Source organism: Arachis stenosperma, chromosome 10, assembly GCF_014773155.1.
Source record: "Arachis stenosperma cultivar V10309 chromosome 10, arast.V10309.gnm1.PFL2, whole genome shotgun sequence".
Lineage (NCBI taxonomy): Eukaryota > Viridiplantae > Streptophyta > Magnoliopsida > Fabales > Fabaceae > Arachis > Arachis stenosperma.
In genome coordinates this window covers 23,836,316-23,844,171 of record NC_080386.1, presented here as the reverse complement: position 1 = coordinate 23,844,171, position 7,856 = coordinate 23,836,316, and positions in this window count along the sequence as shown.

Below are 7,856 nucleotides of genomic sequence, written 5' to 3'. Positions count from 1 at the left end.
CGTCTTCGCGAATCCATACATCATAAGGAGCTAGAGGAGGCACTAAAGGTGAAGGTAGAAGAGACCCTTGAAGGTGAAGGAGTAATTGAAGGGAGTTGTCATGGAAAGGTAATCATTAAGGAGGAGCAGGAGTCAAGGGATTATTTCAAGGAAACAGTGGATCGATTTCAGGCAACCCTTCATCAATTGAATCAAGCAATAAATCAATTGGCTTTCCGACATTCGGACACTCAAGGAACCCCCATGGCTTCATGTGGACAATCTAACGAAGAACGTAACATGAAGGAGATACTAGAAACTCCAGTGAACAGTACGGAGCATGACTTTGTACTGGAACAAGTGGAGGAAGCCAGAATTATTGAAGAAGAAGAAGTGGCTGAAGACTTAGGAGATGCTGAATCTCCATGGGAAGGTCAAGACATAGAGCCTCCTTCCAAGACGGTTGCATTTGATGTTGAGGAGGGTGTACAACCTCCAAAGCATATCACAGTTGATGACTTGGAAGAGGTTGATCAAGAGACGGAGATTCAAGAAGAAGAAGCACAACCTCCCATGCCCTTGGAGAGCAATGAAGAGGAGATTGAATTGGAAAAAAGTTACCAAGAGGAAGATGTTGAAATTGAAGAAACTTGCAAAGAGGTGGTAATTATCAGAGAAGAGCACAAGGGAGTGGAGCTTGCAATTTCATTAAAAATACCTCCCCCTAAGTTGCCATCATCCTTCACATCATTCAAGTGGGTAAAATTCATATCTCTTAGCTTTCTAATTCCACTTGAATATGGGCTACTAGAGACGGATGGTCAACTTAGAGCTCTTTGTGACATTAAGAGTAAGCGGAAGATGGCCAGTGGTAAGAATTGTCCTGCAAGGTTCATTATGGTTGGAAGCTTTAAGTTTAAATGCAAAAGTTGGTGTAAAGCTCAACTGAATAGGTCTAGGAAGCTGTTTGGTCGCTGCAGTGAGAATTCAGATCACCTTTCACTCGGCTGGAAAAATGCAGATCGAGACAAAAACGGGTGTAAAAGTAAGGTTTGGGATCCTGGAATCTGTTCTGACATTTGTCACCCCGGGAGCCTAAGAATCTGTTTAAAGCTTCTTAAGGGCTTTACATGCTTAGTTTGGGACCCTGGAGGCTACTGGAAGTACAAACATTGGTGGGGATTCCTGGATCAGTACAAGCATAAACCACCATAACAGGGAGCTCACCAAATGTCCAACTTAAGGACTTTAACTAAAAGTGCTAGGTGGGAGACAACCCACCATGGTATGATCGTTTCTTTTTCATTTTTATCTAGTTTTATTTGTTTCCGAGTCTTCTTTTATCTTATTATATTGAACCTGGAGTTTTGCATAACATTCATATTAGCATTGCATTCTGCATTTTTCATGCAAAAAAAAAAATGCCCCACGCGTCCGCGTCGCTTGCGCCGCACAGCTTATCCTAATTTGCCAAATATCTTATCTTTTCTTCCCCAACCCTAATTTTCCCTCCCTCCTTTCTTACTCACTTCTTTCCCTTCTCATTTTTCTTATCTTTCATTTTATTTATTTGCATATTCCATTCATTGCATTTTAATTTAGTGTATATTCTTCCTTCTTTTCTAAATTTATTATTTTTCCTTTGGTGTTGAATTTTCTTATTTAAATGTTGCATCTTCTCTTGAATTATTTTGAGTGTTTAGTAGCTTGTTTTATTCTGGTTAGGTAATATTATTTATATCAATGCCAATCTTTTGTACCTGTATCACTTTTGCCTTGATTTGAATTTATATTATCTCTCCTTACCCACACTCTCTTCCCTCATTTTTGCAAATTTTTACATTATTGATATGCCATGTGTCTCCACTATTTTCTCACTTGCATGTTGTAGTTACCATGTAATTGAGACCCCCATTATTTGGCATTAACCCACCTAGACTTTATTTATATTCTTATTTTTATTTCTGGGTTACTTTTTCTTCTTTTCCCTCTTCTTTCAGGATGGCCACCACAAAGGGAAAGGAAAAGCTTCTTACTGGGGAGACAAACAAGTTCATCTGCTCAATCTTTGGAGAAAAGCATCAGTTGAAGCAACCCGTCCACCTGCACATCTTAGCATGCACTGAGGACGGTGCAATCTTTAAGTGTGGGGAGGTCGATACCGATCTCCATGGGTTAGTTACTCTTCTATCTCAACACCAATGGTTTATTTTCCTTGTTAGTTGTTGCATTTGTATATTTGTTTGATTTTTGCATATTTTACCACTTGGTTAAAGTAATAATTTCTTTTGCAAGAAACTTTTTATAGCATTTCACTAATTTAAATAAATTTTTTTGTTACACTTGTTTGAAGTTGTATTTGGAACATGGTTTTTGAGCCAAAGAACACACAACCTGTGAGATTTTGAGCTTATTTACATGGTTACATTATTTAACCATAAATTTTTATTCTTGTGTGTTTTCTTCTCTATAATTGTAATCTTTGCTTTGTTCCATTCTATATGTCCAATATTTTATATATTTACATGCTTGCATATGATTGAGGCCATTGTTTGATTCTAGATTACTTATCCCAAAATTAGCCTACCTTTTACATCACCCTTGTTAGCCCCCTTGAGCCTTTAATTCCCTCTTATTTTATAAACCACAACACTAGCATTAAGCAGAAAAACAAATTTAAAATCCCAAGTTGAATCCTTGGTTAGCTTAAGATAAAAATTGTGTAATTGTTTAAGTGTGGGAAACCTATTGGGAACATGGATGATAAAAACAAAGGGTGGAAAGTTGAAAAGAATGAAATAATTCAAAATAAAATTTTTGGGAAGCATGCTCATGTGAAATAAAAATAATTGAATTACCATGTGAATTAAAAAAAATTTTAATTCAGTATTTGAATAAAGGGGATACAAAAGAATTTCCCAAATGCAAAATAAAGCAATGCACATGGGACAAAATTAAAACTAATACATGAGCATGTAACATCAAAAGTGGGAAAAATATGGGAGAATAGGTAAAGAAGCTTTGCTTTACAAAGTATGTATGTTAGGTGAGATCTTAGACTAATCAAGGATTCACTTAATTAGGTCACTTAGCCTTATATACATATCCCTACCTTTACCTCAGCCCCATTACAACCCTGAAAAGACCTCATGATGTTTGCATGAGTATACTAAATATTTGTTGATTGGTTAGATGAAGAACAAAGTTTTAGAAAGCATGATTAGAGAAGAGTAGAGAGATTGATCCTAGACACTTGAGAGATTTGAGCGCATATACACTACCAGTGAGGGTTCAATGCTTGATTCTATGTTCCCTGCTTTCATGAGCTATCTTCTTACAAGTTTACTTGCTTTCGCTGTATGATTTGAATTAGTAAAATCTGATTTATGTTTGTCTTAGAGAACTTATTTATTTTTAACCAAGTAGGTAGAAATATTTTTGCATGTAGTTGCATTCATATAGATAGGTTGCATTTCATACATCCTACCATTCCTCTTCATCTTTATAGTTTCTCTTGAGCTTAGCATGAGGACATGCTATTATTTAAGTGTGGGGAGGTTGATAAACCACTATTTTATGGTTTATCTTATGCTTAATTTAGTGAATTTTATCAACTCTTTACCCACTTATTCATACTATTTGCATGGTTTTACATTTGCCTTCCTAATTATGTGCTTTGATTGAAAACATGCTTCTTTGGCCTTAAGTTCCCTATGTTTAATCCTCTCTTATTACCATTAGATGCCTTGATATGTGTGTTAAGTGTTTTCAGATATTATAGGGCAAAAATGGCTCAGAGGATGGAAAGGAAGAATGCAAAAATGGAAGGAATACAAGAAGTTGGAGAAACTGCTAAGCTGTCCAGCCTGACCTCTTCGCACTCAAACGGCTATAACTTTAGCTACAGTGGTTCAAACGACGCAGTTCCAATTGCGTTGGAAAGCTAACGTCCGGGGCTTTGATTTAATATATAATATGATATAGTTGCCTTGACGCTAGGTGACACGAACGCGTGATCCACGTGGACGCGTCGCATCTGCGAACTTCAATCCGCACGCCCGCGTGGGCGACGCCTCCGCGTCACTTGCCCGCGACCTGAACGTACCAGAATACGCAGGGGATGATTTCTGGGCTATTTTTGACCCAGTTTTCGGCCCAGAAAACACAGATTAGAGGCTATAAAGTGGGGGAATGCATCCATTCATCATCAGGCTCTCATAATTCATAATTTGAGGATTAGATGTAGTTTTTAGAGAGAGAGGTTCTCTCCTCTCTCTTAGGATTAGGAATTCATCTTCTTCAATCACAGGTTCAATATTCCTTTTATTTTCTCAATTTAGTTTATGAACTCTTTATGTTTGAATTGATTTTATATTTAATATAATTTGAGGTATTTTCAGATCTATGATTTGTTTCTTTCATTTATAATATAAATAATTTGGATTTTTCCCTTTTGGCTTTGGTTGAGTAATTGGTGACGCTTGAGCTGTCAAATAAAGCAGTGGTTGAAATTGGGAGTTGCTAATTAATTTGAGTTCCAATAACTCTAGCCTTTCCAAAGGAAAGACTAGGACTTTAGGTATCAAATTAATTAGTCCACTTGACCTTCCTTTGTTTAGTAAAGGTTAACTAAGTGGGATTAAAATCCAATTCTCATCACAATTGATAAGGATAGGACTTCCAGTTCTTGTACCTTGCCAAAGGTTTATTTTCCAGTTATTATTATTATTATTTTATTTTACTTGTCATTCAACTAAACCTTTTACCTTAATCCAAAACCCCAAAACACACTTTTTCATAACCAATAATAAGAACATACCTCCCTGCAATTTCTTGAGAAGACGACCCGAGGTTTAAATACTCGGTTATCAATTTTAAAGGGGTTTGTTACTTGTGACAACTAAAACGTTTGTATGAAAGGACTTTTGTTGATCTAGATGCTATACTTGCAATGGAAATTTATTCTGAATTCTAGACCACGCAAAAGTTCTCTCATCACTCACCAATGGCTTGCAATGCCGGAATGTCGTAATACATGGAGGAAACATCCTGAAAAGCCGGTGAAAATAGGCTTACGAGCCGTCCACCTGCCCCCCACTCGAACAGAACTCGTCCTCAGCACTGCAACACTGCCAGGCATCGTCAGTTGAACTCCTAAGACCCACCGTGGCAGCTCGTTGTATGACTCATCCCAATCACCAAAAATATGGGTGACAGCCTTCTGCTTCTCCAACCAGACCCTCCTATAAGTCGGCCTGAACCCAACGTGTGCTTCTGTCGCATTCAGCAGTACCTTGATGCAGACGGATGCATCAGCTCTAACCATTGGCATGATGAAGGCCGAGATCACATGATAATCAAGACTCTTATGGTCGCTCAAGATTGACGTCGCAAAACAGGTATGAGGTCCGTTGTACCATTTTACCTCTCAAATACCCTTATGCTGCCGGAGACTTAACCTAATCAACCATGTGCACCCGTTCCCAAACTCGGTACACTTTCCAACGTACCTGCGATAATCGGACTCCACCACTTTGTACCGTACTCCGCGTCGGATGCCATATGTCTTGACGCTTAACACAACCTCCTCTTTATCCTGAAACTGCTGACCAACCTGAAACCCTGTAAGACCTCCAGTACCCTGGGTATCTCTAGCACCAAATCCAGTAGGTTCCCAAGACCCCCCTCCTGTCTCATGGCATCCAAGTCTAAAGTTGAAAAGTGCGGATGATACTGCTATGTCCCAGAGCTGGAACCACTGCCAGCCCCAGCTGGATTACTGCTGTAATGTCATCGCCACTGTTATCAGCAATGAGGTCCGGCTGCACAACATCATCGAAATCATCATCCAGCAATGCATCACCCATACCAGCCGGTGTCCCACACTGTAAAGAAATCGCAACCTATCCACAATACCAACCTCTCCGCCAACACTGCAATTGAGATCAACGGTAAACGACAGGGAGGCGACAGGCTCGTCCAAAGGTGCATTCACAGGCACAGACGAAGATGCACCAATAGGTCTCGAGCTAGAACCGGCAACCGTGCATATAGTGTGGGTATTCTGGTTCGAACCCCCCGAGATAGATACCACATCAACCAACTTTGCCAACAGCTCAGGTGTCCTGACATCGGGAAACTACCAACGACAATGGAAGAGGACCTGCAAATCCTCATCACTCCCTATGATGAAACAATCGTACTTCACGTCAACTCGCAGCACTGAGATCGAAATGCTATAGAATAACTTCTGAACCCGTTTCACGCCTTTTAGCCTAAGTTTCTGTACTATAGAATTAACGAAATCATCGAATCTCATCGTAGGTCTCATAAAAATACTTAGAGGATCCTTATCAGTGAACTTCACACCAGATCGTATTTTTTTCTTAGGAAAAGTATAGGTTACCAACATATTATCTGCCAACTTCTGCCAACTCTTATTTATATTTGTGTTTCATGGAAGTATGTTTGTAGATGTGTCTAATAATTAATATATTTTAAATACATATATAAAGAGACACATCCAGAAAATATATCTATAAAGACACTTCTATTAAACATAGTTATAAAAAAGATATTTTTATTAGACACATCCATGAACACACTTCCATAAAACACAATTATAAATAAGAGTTGGCAGAAGTTGGCAGATATGCTGTTGGTAACGTAGCGGAACCGTTTTTCTTAATTGACCCTCTGTAATGCACCAACACTACAAAACTCTCCTCACTAGCCATTTCGTCACTCTAATGAGAGAAATTTACGTTCACACTATACTTATACATGTCTGACCCTTCATAATTCAAATCAGCTACTTTCGAACTACCTAATGATTTGCTCACTATATAATTCGAGCCAGGGTCATTCAAACTACTCTATGCATAATTCGAATAAGCTCTCTTCGAACTACCTAAGAATTCATGCATTCATAGTTCGAATTGGTCAGCTTCGAATTACCCTCCACATAATTCGAATAGCTCTGATTCGAATTACTTCCGTTTGTAGTTCGAGTTGGTTTGATTCGAATTACATATAGGCATGCTTTGGTTGATTCATGTCTCGTTTTTTCTTTTGGCTGAATTGTAAAAATTGTGTATCCAATTGGCTTATATGCGCGTTTTGCCCTCATTTTTATGTTTGAATAAAGAGAAACAATAAACAAGAAGTTAGATTTGTGGAAAAAAGTTTTGGAGGTGTATGTATAATTTCTATCCAAGTCGTAATCAAATGCAATATATGAAATGTAAATTTTTTATAAAAAAAATTAAAATACTAACATAAAAGTAAAAATTAGGGAAAACATCCCACACAAAATATTATTTAAGTAACAAAATAGGGAATATGGATATATGAAAAAAGTTGGAGTTAGTACTTATTATTAAAAATATGGTAGAATCTTTTATTAGATAATTTGAATATGTAAAAAGAAGATCGATGGAATATCCAATTAAAAGGGTGAATCAAAGACATAAAATAGATAGATAGAGAGCAAAAACTAAAAGAAAATTGAAGAAGACTATATACAAGATAGAATCAAAAGAGATCTATGTATAAATAATTTTATTATAATTGATATGTAAAATATGACTCACATTATTTAATCTATGTAATTAACTCTATCCTATTCGAATAAAATTTTATTGTTGTTATTTATTTTTGACAAAAATAATCATAATTATATCATAATAGAATCGGTTAGACGATTGAGTTATCGGATTACTTATTACCAATTAACCCAGTCACAAGAAAACTACAAAGTCCTATCCAATTTTGTGTCTCTCCATTTCAATTTCCATAACCAAAAGAATTGTGTCTAAATTATCACGAACGAGAGTACTTATTAGCAGTCTTGCAATAATTACATCTCAAATAATTAA